This window comes from Onychomys torridus, chromosome 10, assembly GCF_903995425.1.
Source record: "Onychomys torridus chromosome 10, mOncTor1.1, whole genome shotgun sequence".
In the NCBI taxonomy this organism is placed as follows: Eukaryota; Metazoa; Chordata; class Mammalia; order Rodentia; family Cricetidae; genus Onychomys; species Onychomys torridus.
The window spans coordinates 68,898,616-68,921,025 of NC_050452.1; positions in this window are offsets into that span (position 1 = coordinate 68,898,616).

Consider the following 22,410-nt stretch of genomic DNA (forward strand, 5'->3'; position numbering starts at 1 on the left):
GGAAAAGAGAGAGTGGGGTGGAGGTTGAGAATAAACTTCATTTTAACCCATAGATCCAGTAATGCTTGAACTCAGTCTGGCTCTAGGACCAGACTCCTAAAAGTAGTTGGATTGTTTGATTTGGAGAAAGATTTGTCTATCTTGTTGACTTTGTCAAAGAACCAACTCTTGTTTCATTGATTCTTAGTATTGTTCTCTGTGTTTCTATTCTATTGATTTCAGGCCTCAGTTTGATTATTTCCTGCCATATACTCCCCTTGGGTGTGTTTGCATCGTTTTGTTCTAGAGCTTTCAGGTGTGTTGTTAAATTGCTAGTATGAGATCTTTATGAAGACACTCCGTGCTATGAACTTTCTTCTTAGAACCACTTTCATTGTGTTCCTTATGTTTGAGTATGCTGTGCATTCATTTCTGTTGAATTCCAGAGAGGCTAGGAAATAAAGAGGGCTCAAGTGTGGATGCACAAATCTCCCTGGGAAGGAGAAATAGAAGAGATTTTGTGGGGGTGGGTAGGGATAGAAACATGAGGAATCAGGTCAGAGAGGGATGGAGGGGAGAGTATTGAAAGAGATGACTGGAAAGGAGGGTGCATTTCAGGGTAAGGTAGAAACCTGGTGCAAAACAAAACAACAACAACAACCAAAAAAAAAAAAAAAACCCTACTAGGAATCTACAAGGATGACCCAAGCTAAGACTCCAAGCAATGGGGGATACATAGCCTGAGCTGACCATCTCCGCTAACCAGGCAAGACTTCCAGTGGAGGGATTGGGACACCAACACAGCCACATAACCTTCAACCTATGTTCTGTCCTATCTATGGGATGAGCTGAAGTTAAGGTGCCATACAGATTGTGGGAGTGGCCAACCAATGACTGATACAGACTGAGACCTATTCCACAAGAGTGAGCCTACCCCTGATACTACCTGAAGTTCTAGAACCCAGAGACTAGATGGTCCAGCGACCTAGGATAGAACCAAACATGACTGGAAAAAAAAAAGTCAATGTAATGATGCACAACGATATTCTGCTATACTCATAGATTGGTGCCTAGCCCAGTTGTCACCAGAGAGGCTTCATCCAGAAACTGGTGGAAACAGACGCAGAGATCTACAGCCAAACATTAGGCCACACACAGGGAATCCTGATGAATAGAGGGAGGAAGGACTGTAGGATCCAGAGGAGTCAAGGACATTGCAAGAAAGCCCACAGAATCAAATAACCTGATTTCATATGAGCTCACAGAGACTGAACTGACAGCTAGGGAGCCTGCATGGGACTGACCTGAGCCCTCTGCATATATATGAGAGTTTGATCTTCTTGTAGAACACCTAACAGTGGGAGTAGAGGCTATCTTTGACTCTTTTGATGACATTTGGGACCCTTTTTCTCATTTTGGGTTGTCTTGCCCAGCCTTAATACAAGGGAGGTAGGGGGTACTTAGTCTTACTGCAACTTGATATGCCATGTTTTGTTGATATCCATGAGAGACCTGCCCTTTTTTGAATAGAAATGGAGGAGGAGAGGATTGTGGGACACAAAGGGGAGGTAGGGGCACCTGGAGGAGAGGAGGGAGGGGAAACTACAGTTGGGATATAAAATAAATAAACTAAAATAAACAAACAAGGAGAAGGTAGTTGGATTGGGAATTGGATTTATATACTTTGCAACATGGAGAGTCATGATTGAAGAGTTACCTAATATTGGACAGATATATTTCTTTAGAAACTAGAAGGTTCTGGATTTTAAAATGTTGACAGTAAAAGTCACAGTTAAAAGGAGGTCAACCCTCCCAAGAGAGAAAATGAGAAAAAAAAAAAGTGAAGACACAGAGATTAAGCAGGACATGGAGAATTTAAAGACTTTTAAAGACTTTAAAACTGTCAGTGTGGCAAGCATAAAGTTTGCCAGTGATACAAAGACCACAGTGTGTGTCTAGCATAGAGAAGCCAGAGAGGAGGATTCAGAGACATTAACCATCACAGCCCTCTCTTTTCCTTGAGTGCACAGCAGTTCTTTCATGTGAGAATTGGAGTTACTTATGCCTAGTGCATAGGGATGGAGGCAAGTTTAGCTGAATAAAGTATATATATACAATTAGCTCTCTAGTTGGGGAAGAGATAGAATAAAGGCCCCAGAACTTAGTACTGCCTGCTAAGGTATTTGCAAAAATGAGGCATGAGTGCCTCAGAATATGGTTCAATTTTAATACATATTTCACTGGAAGGACCCTGGGAGTAAACTCCAGCATCTGCCAAGTAGCCTATCTAAGTGAATATCTGTCTCACATCAGTGAGTAAGTAAGAGAAGCAATAGCAGTAGAGTCAACATGTCAGCCATCCCTTCTAGAAGTATTCAGAAAGAGTCCTTAATGCCAGGCTGGCGTTAAGGAGAAGCACAAAAAGGCCACAAGGCAGCCCTACCCCTATGAACCTAGTCACTACAGCAGACACACTGAGTAAAGGAAGTTAGACCATTCCAAAGTCCTTTAACCAAGCTAATATGACCTGTTCCTGGAGTAGATCCATCTAGGATACACATCAGATTAAAGTATTTCATACAGTGCCTGGCACCAGAAAGAAAGTTCTGAAGACTTCGATATCACTGTGATAGGACAGGTAGGTAGAACAACCTTAAAAACTGGTAACTATGTAAAAATAAGGGTCTCTATGAAAGGAAATTTATTAATTCAGTTCATATTTATTAAGTGCCTATGTATGCCACATTTAGTTCAGAGCATCTGTGGAACAACTAAGACATAACTATTTAAGGTCTTTCACAAATAGAAGGAAGAAATAAGCCAAAAGAGACAGTATTCCTGATTTTGCAGACTTTATCTCCTTTTTGAATGGATAAAATAAACAAATACACATCTCCATTAATAAAAATGAGCATGATGAAGAAGTACACAGCAGAATAAAGTGGAAGGCAGTATGTTATATCAATCGAGGCTTATGCTGAACAAATAGCTGCTGAGGAATGGATCTCAAAACAAAACTGAGGAGTGAGCTCTGTGCAGGACAGTGTCATCTTTGAAGATGTACAAAACCAAGACAAAAAAGTAAATCATGTGATGAGAATGATCTGGAAGTAGTAAGGGCACAATGTGGCTAAAGAGTTTTGAAAGGAAACAAACAAAACTTGAGACAAGCAGAAGGTAGATCATGCAGGACTAGAAAAGAGGATGGAGAAGTGGGTTGTTTGCACTGAATGCACTGAAAATCCACTGCAGAGGGAAACTGTGTTGTTATGGGCACTTAGCTTCATAAACACATGATATTGTCTTCACTTGTCTTAAAACAAATTGAGAACAGAAAATGGATTTACTTTTAATTTGACCAATGAGGGAGAAGTCTCCTCGGGTTTCTCTGCCTTTCATGGCAACGTGACAACTCAATACAAAAGAGGAAGCTGAAGCCAGAAAACACACTGTATTAACTTAGCTGTGATAACCAGTCAGAACTGGACTTAAGTGGTCCGAGGAGCCAAAATTCCCTCCTCTCACAGAGGACAGGACTTCACCCTTTCCCTTTCTCCACATCCCTGGGGAATTCTAATTCTCAGCAATCCATTCTCCAGTACTCCAATAGCTGGATGGGGGTAGTACAGATATCTTACTCTGGCAGGGCCATGGATACAGTGATTTACTGTGACAAAGCCTATTGTATGCTTTTGCTGGAGTGTCCATGATGATGTAACACCAACTTGGAGATTAAGTAATGGAAGTTTGTTTACTAACCATTCTGTAGACTGGTAGCCTAACATCAAAGAGAATGGGTTTGGCTTCTCCGAAGGCCTCCTTCCTCAGCTATAGTTACCCTTGTTCATCCTGAATTCTCATACAATCTTTACTGTTTACATGCCTGTGTCTACACTCCAATATCCAATGCCTACAAGGACTCTGGTTATAGTGGGTTAAGGACCACACTGAAGACTTCATGTTAATGTACTCATTTATCAAATATCTCCAAGTACAGTTATTCTGAGACACTGTGGATAATCATTCCAAGGTTTGGCTCTTGAGGTTGAAGTACTTCAACCTACAGCAATGTCTCTGCTCTGGAAGAATAACTAAGGAGGTCATGTTTCTACTGTTCAAGTGGGAGATAATACGAGTTTGGATAAAGATGAGAGCAAAAGAGGTGGTGAGAAGTGGCCAGACTGTGATATATTTTGATGAATTCATTGATGAATTTTGCAAATATATTGATAATATAAAGCAATAAAAATTAAAGAGCAATCAGGCAAAAATTTTCAGTACTTATCAAGATGCAGAGGATGAGAGGAAGCTTTTCAGAGCATAATGGCCAATAACTTTATTGTTGACATAGTAAATCCTTCGTGAATATTATTCATCAGTAGAAGACCCTGAACTGGAACCCTATGGAAACATGAGGGTTTAAGTCACAAAGATATGTTATATTTGGGGTGCTTTGGGCTTGGGTGAAGCCTCCAAAGAAGAGCACAGAGGGAGAAAGCAGGAAGAAAGGCCAACCACTGAACTTTGCAGATTCTAGTCTTTGAGAGAAAGAATGAGGATGAGAACAAAATGAAGGAGACTGAGAAACAAAAAAATCAGGAGGCCATGGAGTCCTCGGAGCTAAATGAGGAAATGTTAAAGATAAACTTCAGTACCACCTGCTGCTGCTAAGGGGCTGCTGGCAGAGTGATCCCAGGAGAGCTGGAGCCCTGACCTTTGGATTTGGCAAGATCTAGACAGTTAACGACCTTTACAAGAACAGCTTCAGACAACAGTAGTGCTGAGGTAAAGAGCAGCAGGAAGAGAGAAAATGAATTCAGAGAATGAACGTGTTGAAGAACTGTGAAACAAAGTGGAGAGATGAAGAGTGATTGGAGGAACTAGGGACCAGCAAAGACATAAGGCATATTTTGCTTTTTATGGTTTGCAGGTTCTAGAATGTGTTAATAATTCACTAAAGAATAACAAATGCTGGTAGAGAAAGACAGGCAAAAGCTGCAGTGAAAAGCAACAAGAAGAAAATATTAAACAGAATAATCAAATGAATCTAATCAATCCAGGGCACATGTAATGACAATGATTCCCAGTAAGATAAAAAATAGCTATTTCGAGGAAAAGTACAGTCACTAAAGAAATAGCTCAGATGGTATGACACTTACCACACAAGTATAAAGACTCCAGGCCAAACTCTGAACCTACATTTAAAAAAAATCAGTATAATATGGTGTTCAGCACTCCTTTTCCCAGGATAGAAGCAGAGACAGGTGGATATCCAGAGCTCACAGGTCAATCCTGGACTAACTGTTTAGTGCCAGCTCAGCTAGAGTCCCTATTATAAAAGACAAGAAACCTGGGGAAAAATGACCCCTGAGGATGTCTTCCAGCATCCACACACAACCAAACATGTACTCAGACACACCAACACACACGAAAATGAAGGTACAATCTATTAAAGTGTGGATGACTTGATGCCAGCTGAACCTTAGTCTAGAGTTAGATTATAATAGAGACCAGTGTTTGTTTGTTTACTGTCATCATCTAGAAACCATACAGCCACCCATAATTCTTCCAGCTCTCACAATATTTAGCTAGAATTAGAAACATTTGAACAACCCAAAAAGGGGCACTTAGATGCTCTTCATAGTGCTTTATTCCACAGAAGTTTCCCATCAATTTCTTTTTCATTGCCAAAAATACTTAGTTCGAGTTAGTAAATTATATTTCATAGTCATTGAGAAAAATAGCGTATCGATGTCCACTCCACATTTGCCAGCAACACTGTGAAACTTCCAAAAAGGGAAGGGGACAAGGAGTGGAGAAGCCCTTAAAGGAAGAGGGAACAAGAGGAAAAATGGAGAATCAGATTGTAGCATCAATCATGGGTTTTAGGGAAGAGTACATATCATCAAAACATTATGAATTATATTCATCTTTAAAAGCCCTTCCCCTATACTTTTGAGAGAAAGGACAGTGCTATAATACAGCACTGCCTCTATAGATTGCAAGCCAATGATTTGATCTCTCTAAGATTCCTGCACTCCAGTGTAAACTGCTACCAGTGTGTGTCCCTCAGGAAGAGGCATTTGAAATTAAAAATGTCCCTAAATAGAGGTCTGGGCCTACAGCAGATGCTCATTTAAAGGCTATCTCAAATGAATACCTCTTTTCATGTTGAAGTTAATTAAGTGTACTGACCCATTGCCAAATAGGTTAATAAACTGAACTTTCAGTAAACACTTACTGAATTCCAGATATGCACTTTCAAGGTATTTTGTTTGATACATTATTTACAAAATTGTCTCTGCTCTCCCAGAGTTCATCTAATTCCAGATGACAAACTGATGGTCAGTAAAAAAAAAAAGGATATATTCATTTATAACCATTCTGAAGAGTTGGAATGAAAATCACTCCGTCCACAATGATTGTGCACATGGCAGCTGGTTGGAAGTTTGAGAGAATTTCTGTGATATTGGCCATGTCAGGGAACTTGAAGGGAGGGAATTTCTGTGTATAAATTCATATTAAGATGCCCATGGTGATATGGATGAGATAAGATCTCTTTGCCCTTATAGCAACAGTAAAACTAAGAATCTCAATAACAAATACATTTTGTCAGTCATTGTGCACTTATCTATGTATTGAGGTGCAGAATTATGTAAGAGAAGCAAGATCCTTCTCTATGGATATTAATATATTTGTTGGAGAAATGTAGTATAGAAATGAATATATTTATGCAACTCTCATATTTAGATATGTGCAGTAGAACACATCAAGTGGGACATAAATGGTCTTTAGGCAGCTTTTGTGTAATTCAGAAGTCCACACTCTTCCATTGTGGTAGTAGCTGAAAAATTATCGTGTACAGGTCACAATCTACTTAGATCTTATGTTTGCTCAGATATGTATTAAAGCACACGTATGCCTGCCTATTTTGTGATGATACCCATTTCTACAACATAGCTGAGTACATGCAAGACAAAAGAGGGGACCCTCAAAGACAGAACTGTCTACTCTATGGTCCCTTTAGCCTCCTAGACTCTGTGTTGTGTGATCTGAACACCATTCAGCTGGAGTTTTAGGTGACAAAAGTCAATCATGCATTTATGCAACAGGAAGCCCAAAAGAAGACAATTAAATATTCTCAAGAAGAATGAAAAGAATGTTGACAGTATTAGCATCCCAAGGTATCAGTATGTCATCACTAAGTGCGTGGATTCTGTCCTGATTCTCTGACACCTTCAGTGGGTTGTCATCATGTCTTTGATTTTCCAAGATGGTCATTTTGTTTACAATTGAAATTAGAATGCATGGATAGAGAAAATGAACACATATATTTATGTTTCACTTTAAAGATGAGGTGAACTGTTCCAGATCTTCAGTGTGCCATCCTTTATTGTATTATTGAATTTTAAAATTCAATAGAATGCCCATTATTTTTCTTTTCCTCTAACATTTCATTTTATTATTTATGTATATACATACATATATATGTATGGTTGGATTGTGTTTAGATTGTACAACACAGAAGACAGAAGCCTAATACTACTATAGAGTATATGAGGAGTACCTACACATAGTGCAGGTGTCCACAGAGGCCAGAAGAGAATGTTGTATCCCCTAGTTATACTTAAATGCAGTTATGCACCATCAGATGCAGTCACTGAGAACTTAAGTCAGGTCTCCTGTGAAAGCAGTATGTACTCTTAACCACTGAGCCACCACCTAGCTCCAATATGCCAATTTTAAAATTAATCCTTGATCAGAAGACAAAAATCACTATGCATACACATGCACACTGACACATATGTGTGCACAAAACATACACTAAAGAATAAAGAAAATAAACAGAAACAAGACAGCCATAGAACCAATCACATTTATGCTACCAATTGCATACTAAACTACTCTATCACATCACAGATGTTCTTACAAAATATTACAAGAGAAATAAACAATAAAACATACTCCCCACTGCTATAGCAGTGCTAACTATTCTGTACCATGGCATTCTTCTTTGCCAATTGTGTTTCATGTAAGCTGGTAACTTTTCTAGTCTTCCTTGCATTCATGGAAGAAAAGATTAAGAGGGAAGTTCATCAATGCCTATCTTCTTGAAGACTATGCTTTCAAAATTCTAATGAGAAGCAAGAGAAGTCTAAATGAAAGGTCATTTAACCATGATTAGATACTAAAAGCACCAAACCAATTGCCATAGACTACAGTTTTTGTACTCTCACCTTCCATCTTCAATAATGTGAATGGTAAGAAAGGCTCACCAACTTCTTCTAAGATCATAATCTAGCTACTCAGACATGAAGTCATGCTACCAAGGTCCCAAGATAACCTTACCATCATTTCTGTCTTCAGAATAACAGCCTGGAAAGATGGTCAATTAATTGTGATTGCCCTCTTCTCATTTCCTACTGACGGAAGACTAGGAGAAGCACAGGAGAGCCACCCAAATAGAAAAGGAGTTGAAAATGGGCCACTTTCAACACGGCTCACCAAGTCTGTACACTCTGTGCAGGTTTCACAGAATTACACAATCCAATAAGTTAAAGACACTCACTGCGTATTTTCGTTCTCTGGGAAACATTGAACTAGACATGGTGAGAAAGGGTGAAAACAGAGCCAAGCTCCCTGCCATGAGGAAGCAGGGAAACCATGGAAAATGAAAGGTACCTTAGAAGAGATTTCTGCAAAGGTCATAACAGAAGACTGGGATGTTGGCCAAAGTAAAGAGGGGGAGGAAGTGAGTCATGTTGACAGAGACTCATACCCAGGCTCAGGGGTGGAGCTCAGCATGCTGAGTCTCGGCTCATGTCCATCAGATGCCTTGAATCAATGTTCACATTCAGAGGACAAGGGGTGCAGCTATGTGCTGCTATTAGAATTGTTCATTTGGTCATTTACAGAATATCTCTGAGTCCAAAAGACATTCAAGCCACCTTAGTCTTTTTGATATTTCTGATGTACTACAAATGAAGCAACAACAAAAAGAATGCTCAAACACATTGCTATCTAGCAATAGCTCATTGTTCAAAAGAAAATACCACTCCCATACTAAACACAACATGCAGTTAATAAAAATAATGAGGTCACCACACCAGGCACAGGCAGATAATAGTGCATAGCTTTAAATGTCCAAATTATACCATGTTTATAACTTTATATCCCATTGCATTTAATTTTACTTGGAGGCTGTACAACCTTGATGACCTTTATTATAGTACCCAATTCATTTAGTAGTTTAACAAGCATTTACTGTGAGAAATATTTATAAAGCAGGGAATGGTGGAAAATGATTTTGCAATTGCCTCATTGGTCCTGATATTCCCAGATGTAAGGTGAGCATTGAAGACACAGAAGTAATTCTACTGTTTGGTGTTGTGTTAAATGCATTCAAGTCATAACAAGCTCTATAGGACTCAATTTCTGTAATTGTAAAGAAAAGAGAATGAGAACCTATACCTTCCAGCACACCAAGAGAGTAGAAATGCTAAGTGTAATTAGTCAAACTCGAAGTTAAGGAGACTAAAGTTTGACAGCAGTGTACTGCATCAGAGTGACAAGGATTGCTTGGGAACAACAGCAGAGCTGGGAGCCTCTATCAAAGGCCTCCAAAGGCTGGGAAAGAAGAGAGGAAAAGGAGTGGCCAAAGTCTCTGTAGGCCTCTTGCTCAGGGAGGTACAGAGCCAGGGACTTGGGGGAAGCCCTTTTGTATCTGATAACCTCACACATGAGAAATCTCTGAGACCCAGAAGGGGTTAATAAAGTTCTGCAGCACTGACTGAGCCAGTCCTTCTGGAATCCTGAGAATTGCATTTGCATTTTGGGAAGTTCTGTGGACTCTTGCTTTTCCAGAAATGCAGGTTGACTGAATCAGATAGTGTTTCCACCAGCCAAGAAATGTTCTATTCTAATGCCAACATTTCTCACTTATGTACAGGAACACATCTGAGGAGGATGAGTCTGGACCTTCAGGAATGAGGAAAGTAAAGTAACCCATGGAGCTGGGTGGAGCCATATTAGTGGAAAACAAAACTTGGGAAGGGGCTGGGTTTAGGAAAGGATGAGGAAGTGACCCTGGCTTCCAAAAACAAGGGCATGCTTCCTTGACACAAAGCTCTTTCTTTGAAGCAGAATAGATTTTCTCTCAAATACATAAAGCTACTGTCCAATGGGAAGTCAAAGCATCTTGTATTCCTTTCCCTGTAGCCATTTTGGACGTGTGTGTGTGTGTGTGTGTGTGTGTGTGTGTGTGTGTGTGTGTGTGTGTTAACATGAAGTGTCTTTCTTCATTGCTCTCCACCCTGTTTTGGGGGATTTGGTCTCTCACTGGACCTGGAACATTCCAAAATGGCTATCTAGTCAGTAACTCCAAGGTATTCCCCTGTCTCCACTTGTTCAGCATGAGTTTGCAACAGGCTGGTTTTTGTCATTGTTGTTCTTTTCTTTTCTTTTGTTCCTTTTGTTGTTTTAGTTTGTTCTTAGTGCATGCTAAAAATCTAAAAAAATCAAGTCCTTAGAATTGCACCAAAGAGCTTTCCCAACTGAGTCATCTCCCAGCCCCATTCTGAGCAAATTGATAGGTCTTTAGCTTCCTAGATCTGGGACCTGGGAGTCCATTCTCCAGGTCCTCTAGCTAAGGAGCGATTGTTTGCTCTTTCCAGGAAATGAAAAGAACTCAAGACCTTTTATCTCTTCACCAGTTACAGCTGGATCTACTATTTTGCTTTGATCCCACAGCATAAGTACCACTGATAACAATGTTTCGCTCCCTGACAGATGACTCATTAGAAGAAACCTTGTCTGTTAGCATTCTAAATATCATTTAATTCTCATCACCAATTTTGATTTTCTTCTTTCCATTTCTAAACAGTCCTGGTAATATACTTATTCAAAATACACGTATTTCGGGGGGGTGAGGATGCATCTCAGAGAATGTATACCAGCCTGGCATACACAGGGCCCTGGGCTTGATCTTGAATGCAATAGAAGGAACATGCATACATTGTGACTTCATTGTGCATAGATCCACTAGCTTCTGTTTCCATCATTTGACAACCAAAGTCTGCATCTTCCAACCTACATCTTCAAAAAAAATAGCATGATTTTGTCATTATGACTTTTCCCAACTCATGAGTAGTGGCTGGTAACTTTCCCAATACAGCTGTATGCTTTTATATTAAGTACACAACGCTCTCATTTTTCTTTTAGTTGGTTACTCGGGTTTCAACTGGACCAACAATTTCATCTTGAAGCCCTGGTCCTGCAAATAAAATGTGAGTTCTCAGAGAAAAGCAAATACCCAACATGATTAAATTACTTGAGCAACCAAAGCCAAAAATTTCTAAATTATAAACTCAAGTTCATGCAACTTCTGAGCAATGAAGACAGAGAGGCTGTCAAGAGGACAGCAAACATAATGCTGCATCCACGGTGCTGCTTACCCCAGTAAGAATGGGTATTATCAAATATACAAGTGCTTTTCCTCAGCATCAGGGCAACCAAAAGAAAGAAAGATGATAGTATTAGTGGGGCTCAATTTCCCTGTAAGCTAAAAGAACACACAAAAAAGTTACCTTTTAGAATAAAGCAATTATTTTAAAAAGAATGATATAACTCAAAGTTTAATAACATGGGAGAAATAAGCTTCAAAATATATCCTGGAAATAGATATCAGAGACGTGTGTGTGTGTGTGTGTGTGTGTGTGTGTGTGTGTGTGTGTGTCTGTGTGAGTGTGTTTAAATTTTTCCCTTAACAGTTCCATTTCCATAAGTTTATCTGAGAAATCAATCATGGCTAAATAGCATACAGTCATGAAAATTGTATCTGTGTCCATTAACATGTCCACTTATTTGTGTAAATGCATGGGATAACTGTAACAATGTAATATATAAGCATGTGCATGATTTTCTGAGAATGCTATATGAAAAAAAAAAACAAAACAAAACTAAAGAAGATACTTCTAAAAAGCTATAGCCAGCCTGGAAAAGACCAGAGGATGGAGTGCTGGATACTTTACTCTAAAAAATAGTTTAAGAGCTGAGGAGAAGGCTTAGTGATCAAGAGCTCTGTCTGCTCTTCCAGAGGATCTGACTTCAATTCTCAGCAATTATATGTCTCATAACCTTCTGTAACTCCTGCTGTCGGGGAAACTAACAACCTGTTATGGCCTCTCCAAGAACTGTACACAGATAGTGATAGATAGTCAGCCAAATATTTATTCACTTAAAATAAAAATACATCTCAAAAATTAAAAGTAATAGCTTTATTTTAATCAGATTTAGGTATAACTATATTGCAATGTATTTAACTGCTAAGATTTATAGAGATAAACACAACCCTTTGGTATAATTATAAAATGAGAAAAGGCTTTTAAACAAACATTTTCAGTACAAAATGTGTGGAAGAACATATTGTAAAGTTACAGAGAAGGGAATACATTTTCTCAAGGAATGAGCTCAATTCTCAGGGCATTTATTTCACTATGGACATGACTACACCAGGGCTGGTCATTTCTGATAATATTTGATCAAAAGAGACTTTTAAAATTATGTAGTTTAAACACAGACTGCATAAAGCATGGCATCTAAAATAAATGCATAATTTTCGATTACGTTGTCTTTTAGTGACAGTTGCAAAGAAATAAATTTGCTTAGTGAGAAAGTTCATTCATCATCGATCATTGGGTGATGTTACCATATAAAGTAAAATGATGAAGTAAGATGCACAAGGCAACATCCCGGCACACTGCATGCCGAAGCTGGCAGCTAATTCACAACTGATACTTGACTATAAGAAGGCTTTCTGTGTGTGTTTTAAAATGTCTTGGCTTCTGTTAAAAGCATATTTTCACTTATAATAGGAATTATGTCTTAATATATGCAGTACATTTCCTTGTATTAATTCTAGAAATGCATACTAGAAAAAAAAAATCTTACTACTTTTCTCCCAACCTGGAATCTACAAATATTCTGGGAAAGTAGTTGTTCTGGGAAAGGTTTGTATTTCAAAGTCATCCATTTCCCTTTATTCTGAGACAGAAATAGGAAGGGATCAGGAATTCTTTCAAAGACTCACAGCTCACAATGACAAACTCCATGAACTGGAGAGATTCATCTATGATACCATGGGCACCTTATTCCTCCAGGCACCCTTTGTTTAAACCATCTAGAAATCAAGTATTTATGGAATCTGCACAAATTCCAAGCCCTTCTCTATGCATAGAGTTACATGGTTTAATAACAGTCTATGTTCTCAGTGTATACACATTCTAGTGGAAATAAGTGAACCTGGTCGCAGTATTACATGAATTTATAGTTACACAATGGGATACAGACTATGACAGGAGAGTTCAAGAAATTCCAAGAACTTACAAAAAGAAAGGTAGTCTCATTCAGAGAGTTCAGTGAAGTGGTGTTTCTCAGGGAAGAACTAGAAAGTATGGAAGGACCTTCTACCATATTTCCATGTCTTCTTGCTATTTGTTACATGTACTCCTGCCTTTGGAACCCATCACCTATCAGTTCCTTTGTGACTTGCTTGTTTTTTACAACAATATGAAAATAACTTCTCTTTCAAGTCTGCTTAAAGTTTGATTCCTTCATAAATTAAATCGAGATGCCTTTTTGCAAAAAGGTTACATAGGACTCCTAATCCTTGACATGCTAAAGGTTGCCAAATTTTACTACACTAACTGACTATGATTTCTTTAAAGGAAAAATCTTTCCTCTGCTTTGCTCATTGGTATACTCAAAGTAATCAAAAGATAGTAAAATTGTGTTAATTAATTATTGCCAAATTAATTAATGGTATTGGGTCATGCTAATTTGTAACTATTTTGACTTGAGACTTTAAAATGTAAGTATGCCTTCAAAAACTAGGCAATATAAAATGTGACTATAAAGATTGCTTTTTACCTTACAGGCCTGGTAAGGTACATATGTCACCTGCAGGTGACACACAGAGACATCAGATAGTTAGAGAACATAGGACAACATGAATGAGCCTGTGAAACAATCCCTTTGTTGGACCATTGGGTGGTTTAAACAGTTTCCCATAAAGAGTCTTGGTTGGTTTGATTTAAAGCAGTTGGGAGGGATTCCAAGTGGTCACATAGAGAATGAGAGATGGCCACTGTGTTCTATCTTCCAAGCCCATGGGTGTTGTAAGGATCCATGGAGCCAGCATGCAACTTTTCCATAGGAAGGTGGTCAAGAGGAGGGCATTGTATACAGCAGACACAAAGGGACCAGCCACCAGAGGACCTGAAAATTGTATCAAAGGTGACTGAGGCTGCTTCTGCCATGTGAAGTAGATATTTTATACAGATAACAATGAATACATTTTTATTTTCCAAATATAGCAAATGATACTGGATTTCTATTCATTGCATCATAAAACTTAGTTTGGAAGACATACTCTAGAATTGTTTAAAAGTGAATAGTTAAAATCTGTGACAAGGACAGACAGATTCAGGGAGCAGTCTGATGTAAACAACATTTCAAAGGTAGTGTGGAAAAACCTCAAGTTTGGAAAAAAGCAAGATTTATAAAAAAAAAAAAAAGAAAGAAAAAGAAAAATTATGTCTTGCTTCTCATCACTTATCCAATCAGTAACCAATTTACTCATTCATTTATTCATTCATTAAGTACATAAATATTTATGAGCATCTTTCAAGTACAGCGCTCCAAATAACATCACATGAGAAGCAAAGTAATGAATGTGATACAGCTCCTGACCTGAAATACCCCAGAATCTGACAGGAGAGACAAACACATGATTAAAATTGTAATGGAGTTGACCTAGATCTGAACAAGGTCTGAAGTGTGGCCCAGGCCAACACAAATTTTTGGGGTTTCCATTTTGTTCTCTAATTCCCACTTCCTTATGTCATTCTAAATGATCAATTTAAAATACAAGGCTGTCATGAAGGTACACAGTGGGCTTCTGCTTTAGAAGCAAGGGCCCCAGCCTAGAACATTATTTTGAAAGAAGTTCAGTTTTCAGGAAGTGAGGTCTGACAGACTGAAGTATATCATTGAGGGTAGGCCATTGAAGATGACACCCACAACCAGTTCTGGATGCTTCCCATGCATTCTGGCAACTATCATATGATCTCCAAGCTCATTCTCTCACTGATGGAATACCTCTGGCTGTGACCCTCTAAAACTGTGAGCCACATTAAATCCTTCCTTAACTTGCTTTTATTAGGAAATAAGCATTCATAAGAAAAATGACTAATACAGAGACCAATCATTTTCTTTAAATTATGATCCCAAAGCAAATCTACATCACTGACTTTCTTTGCATATATAAGCTTTATTGTATGATTATTTGGAACACAGCCTTGTACATTCACCTAAATATTGTTTGTGGATGCCTACATTCTGCTGAGACCAAATAGCTGAGACAGTGGCTGCAAAGAATACTGGAATATGGTGACATTTGATATTTTATAGGAAAAAAATTATCATCTCTAGCTTTTGTCTTTCTTATCATGACCAGTCAAAATTCAAATGCCCTATTATAGCATATGCAGCCTTTTTAATCTTATCATTTATAATATTTCTAAATTCATGACCTCTCTGAAACCATCCAATTTCATTTTCCAAGAGAGATTTAGTGCTTCCTATCATTCTATGGTATTGTGTGACCATAGTCTAGGGAAACCAAAGCATTTAACATTTTAACATTGAATTGTTCCAACCCCTTATAACACAATCTGAACTACCTTAGCTTTTATGTCTGCATGCTAGAGGTGACAAGTGCTTACATGCTGACCTATATCCCACATCATGTTTTGTTTGCATAGTCTATTTGCATTAACTCATGGTTGCTACCCATCATTTAACAGTGGTGTCTTCTGAAGGCTTCTTGGATTTCACTTGGCTATATCTTTGACTAGACCTGACTTTATTGGAAAATATTATCTCAGAAGAATAACAGGCTCTGTACCCCCCAAGATTCTTCACGACTGAGATTATTCAAAAAAGAGTAGCAGTCACAGTTTCTTTCCATTCTTACATGAACATACTCCACCACTTCTCCATTTAAGTATTCGGGAGTCTGAGGTCACCATATGGTCTGATTGTGGGCTCTCATGGACTTGTCTGCTTCACACTATACCCCTAGCCTAACTTTGAAATATATGATTCTTTTCAGTCTGTTAATTGAAATATTTTCATTTGATGGAAGATTTTACACATATGTTTGAATTGTCATGGCTAGTTTCATGGAGTGAATTAGAGTGGGCTTTCTAAGGTCAGACTTCCAGAGGTCACATCTTTTCTTCTGTACTTATTCAAGAATGACCTTAAAAAAAAAAAAAAAAAAAAAGATTTGACCTGTTTGTACCTGAGTTTTCTTCTATATCCCCAGGACAACAGAATCCACTCCTGGGATTGTAGCAAATCTTAAATGAATTAGTAAACCTAAAAAGTGCCACAGAGTATTAGTTGTAATTATAATTATGTGATAATCTTTGCTTAACCCCCATGTCTCTAATATTTGAACTGATATACAAAATTGTTATTTTCCACTTCATTTTCTGCAATTTTCCTAAGCCTCTTGGATTTTGTTTCTAGCCATGTTTGTTCACCCAGTAAAAATCCGTTAATTAGAATTCCTGTGTGGGGGTCTGTTATGACTCTTTCTCCTTTCATTTAGCCACAACTTAGCACTACCAATGTGCCTGAATACACTTGCTTAGGAGCTGGTAAATTTCAAATGTTAAGAGGAAGATAAGAAATAGTTCAGGTTTGTGGGAAGCATGCAGACTGTTGCTTATTCTTTTCAAATGTTTTAAACTGTTTAGACTACTTTCAGGCTAAGAATTCTATGTAAACTGTGAGGTGGGCCACAGAGGGAACAGTTTGCTCACGGAGGAGGTCTTAAATATTCCTGTGTGTGTGTGTGTGTGTGTGTGTGTGTGTGTGTGTGTGTGTGTGTTTGTGTGTGTTTATATGCAAGTGTGTATATGGATGTGTGCAAGAGTGCATGTATGTATGTGTTGTTTTAACTCTAGAACACCTTTCTTGCAGATATGTGAAATGTGACTAGGATTCAGTTAGAAAGTTTTCTATTTTAAAGCTGGCATGATGACTCACTGAGTAAGACTGTTTGTGCACACATCTGACATCCTGAGTTTGATCTCCAGAACCCACACTGGAAAGAGGGAATCAGTTTCTGAAAACTGCCCTCTGGTCTCCACAGGTCTCCACTCTACATGACATGAGAGTGCCTACACACACACACACCCACATACACTACATATGCATACTAAAAATAATTACAACTTAAAGTGATATAATACTATAATATTTCCATCATAATCTCCTTTAACTTCTATGTTCCATTGATCTACTTAAAGGGTCAGACGGGCCTTTTGGGACTGTGACATTTATTTTGAGAGAAATCCATTCTCTGCTTAAAAATCAACCTAAGAGATTGATAATTGGTTGTCATCTGTCCAAGATGTTTGACACACAATCACCATAACTTTTATTTTACTGCAGTTTTTACTTTTTTCCTACTGAGGAAGATATTATTTCACTTCCAATTTTCTTTTGTTATTGTTGCTGATTATAACTTTCAAAAGACAACATGGAAACAGTCTCAGATGGTATCTGAAAACAGAGCTGGTAGAAACAGGTTTTGCAAGTTTGTAACCCAAAGAAATAACTAGAGTTGAAAAAAATAGGTACAGCACCTGAAAACCTGATAAGCTTTGGTGTAATGAATTAATGCATAAATCCCCAACATTTTACCAAGCAGGAGCTGAATGACATATGTAGGTGTGGAAGGCTCCAACCACTCATTTGGCCTAATTTTTTTAGGAATCTTTGGAAACAAGGCTAGTTCCTGTATCCTCCAACAGCGTGCCTCCCCCGGAGCCAGCCTCTTCACTGGGTATTTGCTTCGAACCTCTACAGCTCAGCTTTGGATGCCCAGCAGCCAACAGAAGCTTCAAGGGAAATTAGGGTTCCAAGGGTAAGATGAAGACTCCAGATACTCCATGGGTAGGGCTGTAGCTGCAAACTGGGTCATGGGGCCTCAGGGATGTGGGGGTGGTATGGCTTTGCTGACGACTTGACATCCAGCCCTGTGGGGGTGTAAGCAAATGGTTTTGCTGTAAGTTTTAAACCTTTGTTATCCTCAACTGTCTCTCGAAGTGGAAGTCTAATAAGCAGGTAAGTTTCAAACTGGAAAATTATTTGGAACTTTTAAAACAAGGAAGTAGGTTAAAGTTATAGGCATGGGTGCATAATAGGTCATCTTTGGCAGACTATAAAAATTTCAAGTGAGAATCAGCTGTGGGGAGAAAAACACTCTCCTAAGACCAGGACAATACTGACTGAAAACAGAAGTGACAAAACAAGGTTTTTACAGAACAGAAAGAGTCATCTCAACCCCCGCCCACCCTGCTCTGTGTGTGTGTGTCCCTCCACCCCTGTCCTGTTTCTTTTTTCTGCTTTTTTTCTTTATGTGTTCTAGTTCTCTTACCATCTGTATGTGTACATAGATATGGTGATATTTTATTTGTGCTGAAATGTGATTTTATTTGTATGTTAATGAATAAAGTTGCCTAGAGATCAGAGGTAAAAGTGATTCATTAAGCAGAAGTCCTGTGGTGGCAGTGCATGCCCTTTATCCAATCACATGGCAGGCAGAGTCTCTGTGTGGTCAAGGACATAGCCAAGTGTAGTGACCCCGAGTCTTTAATCTCAGTACCAACCACAGAGACCAGGAGGTCTGTATAGAAAGGCAGTGACGAGAAAGTCATGTGGCTGGGCTTAGAGCCAATGAGAAGGCAGAACAGGAAAGCAATAAAAGACAAGTCTCAGAGGGAGAGGCTGTTTCTCAGGGGAAGGATGGCAGCAAGTGGTAAGCTAAAGGTAGTCTTGGCTCTTCATGAGTGCTCTGATCTCTTGGGCTTAACTCTGTATTTGGCTCTGTGTTTCTTATTTAATAAGACCATTTAGAATTTCATCTACACATAGATGTTTCAAATACGGAGTGTTTACCACCATTTGTTCAGTACATAAATCATTACCAAGATCATTAAGTATATGCAGGAAATTAGATGAATGAATGCATAACTCCCCCCTCCCAAATAAAGAAGGCACAAAAGATAAGATACTAAAGAGATAACTGGAAAGGTCACAAGTAGATCTTCATTAAGGCACCTAATGGAAAGAAGGTTGATGTTCTCACAGTATAGAAACACATCCATGGGTCATATTTACATTCATCATCCCTAGTGCCTGTGAACCCCAAACAATGAGCTATGAAGAAAAAAAATGCAGTGTCAGTGAATGTCTGAACATTTTGAGCAAATGTATTGCTACAAGCTCTCTATGTAGCCATTTTCATGGTCTTCTGAAAAAAAAAAAGTAGTATCTTCTTGCAGTCATAACTAGGTGGTTTTAAATCTGAAAATTTTGAAGAGAAAGACCAAATTCATGATTGTCCAGTTGAAGCAAGCTTAATTAAATGCTGGCCAAGAACATGGACACTGGCCAGACCCGTACCTGAGAATCACAGAGAAGTGGCACTTAATTAGGTCAGTCAGGTGCCTATAAAGGTCAAACCCACAAGGTTTTCTGACTTCATCCAATGGGGGCCAAGAACACATTCTGATGTACTTCCTGCTTATATATCTCCTGCTCATATATGATCAAGCATATTCTGTGCAGTTGGGACAACCAACATTATTTGTTGAAGTGAAAACATGTGCCTTGTTATCTTACATGAACAATAGCCCTCAGCATTACAGGTTACCTTTAACCCTTGCAGTAGGAGTTTCATATCTCTTTCTCAGTAATTTGGCACAAAGGTAGTACAGACAAGAGAAACAAACTTTAAATCAAATCCTTCTAAATAATCAAAAATTTGCTAGCAAGGCTAAACAGTGGCTTAAGACTATTTTCAGGAAAATTTTTGCTAGGCAAAGGAACTCTTAAAAAAACACTTTATAAAAAATAGTTATGATGAAATTTTAAAGATCATACATCAACAAATATAATACAAACTTTTCTGATAGGATCAATCAACAAGAAGCCTGTTGCAGAATATTATTTTAAGATGTGTTATGTTTGTTAATGCTGTGGAACATTTGTTTAATGTTGCAAAAATGTGTTGCATTCTTTATGCTGCAATTGTTTAACTCTGTGAAGCTGTGTTACTGTGCCTGTGTAAAACACCTGATTGGTCTAATAAAGAGCTGAATGACCAATAGCTAGGCAGGAGAAAGGATAGGTGGGACTGGCAGGGAGAGAGAATAAATAAAAGGAAGGGGCCAGCCAGCCAGCTACAGAGTAAGAATGAAAGTAAGATGAACAGAAGTAAAAAAAGTAAGAAGGCCAGAGGCAAAAGGTAGATGTAATAATTTAAGTTAAGAAAAGCTGGCTAACTCTAGAAATCAGTTTGGTGGTTTCCTAGAAAATTGGGAATACGTCTTCCTCAAGACCCAGTTATACCACTCTTGGGCATATACCCAAGGAATGCTCAATCTTACCACAAGGACATATGCTCAACTATGTTCATATCAGCATTATTTGTAATAGCCAGAACCTGGAAACAACCTAGATGCCCTTCAACTGAAGAATGTATAAAGAAAATATGGCACATATACACAATGGAGTACTACTCAGCAGTAAAAAAAAAAAAAAGATATCATGAAATTTTCAGGCAAATGGATGGATCTAGAAAATATCTTGAGTGAGGTAACCCAGACTCAGAAGGACAAACATAGTGTGTACTCATTCATAAGTGGATACTAAATGGGAGGGAAGGGATGGCCAGACTGCAATCTACAACTCCAGAGAGGCTAGCTAACAGGGAAAGACCCTAGGAGGGACACATGGATGATCCTGTGAAGGAGAAGTAGATGAGATCTACATGAGTGGGCTGGGTGGTGGGGGTGGAGGTGGCAGAGGGTGAGGAGTGGGGGATGAGAACACAGGGAAACAGGAGGGTCAAGCTGGAACAGGGACAGAGTGGGAGGGCAGGGAGGAAGATACCATGATAGATGAGGAGGACATCATGGGAATAGGAAGAGGCAGGGTGCTGGGGAGGCTCTCAGGAATCCACAAGGTTGACCCCCACCTTGGTCTGCGGCAGTGGTCCAGAGGGTGCCTGGACCGGTCTACTCTGGTGTCCAGCCTAGCAAAATAACCTAGCTGTCATCATAGAGCCTTTATCCAGTGACTGATGGAGACAGATATAGAGATCCATGACCAGGCACCAGGCTGAGCTCTGGGAACCCAGTTGATGAGAGAGGAGAAATACTGCAGGCAAGGGACGTGGAGATCATGATGGGAGGATGTGCAGAGATGACTGGCCACACTAGTGGAAGCCCATGAACTGTGGACTTGTGGCTGTGGAGCCCCCATTGGACTGGACTAGGCCCTCTGGATACGGAAGATGGTTGTTTGCCTCTAACTGTTTGGTGGCCATCCAGGGAGGTGGATCGGGATCTGTCCCTGGTCTACGGGCAGGCTTCTGGAATCTGGTGCCTGTGGTGTGACATCTTGCAGAGCCTTGGTGCACTGGGGAAGGGGCTTGGTCCTGCCTAGGCTCAGTGTGCTGGGCTCTACTGACTCTCCATGGGAGACCTCGATTTGGGGGATGTGGGGATGCAGGCTGGCTTGGGAAAGAGGGCTGGGGGATAGGAGGAGGAGCAGGTGGATCTGTGGATAGCATTGGAGTGAGTAGAAAATTTCTTAATAAAGAAAAATGTAAAAAAAAAAAAAAAAAGAAAAAGAAAAGCTGGCTAGCAACAAGCCAAGCTAAGCAGGGCATTTATACATAATAATAAGCCTCCATATGTGATTTCTTTGGGAGATGGTGGTGGGTACCCCCCAAAAGAGCAAAAGAATAAAAACAACAAAAGAAAAAAAAAAAAAAAACGATAACAGAGGCTTTAATATATAGTGCAATTTGAAGACACTCAAGATGGAGACCTTCTGCTGAGCACTGGTGGTAGGGTGGCTTGGTTATTCCCTCATTTATGAAGGACAACACAGCTCATAGTGTCTCACTCACCACCCTTCTATTTTGAGCATCATTCATTTCACCAATGAGAAATCATTTCTCACACGTCTTATGCTTTTCTTTCTTTTATAAATTTTAATATCTGAAGCACTTGCCAAACAGCCCATGTAAGCTGTTGGTTCCTGATTCAGCACTCCAAATGCAATTTAGTAGCCACTGAAGTGTAAATTAAAGTTAATCTACATATGTATTATGTGTTGACAGACATGAGTACACCTTACATTATTCATATTAAACTATTTTAAATAAAATTCTGTACAAATGATATAATGTATAGAACTCATATTTGCCAGAAGAAAATTGAAAAGTAAAAAAAAAAATGGTGAGTTTGATTTAATTACTTATTCATTAATTCAATAAATATCTAC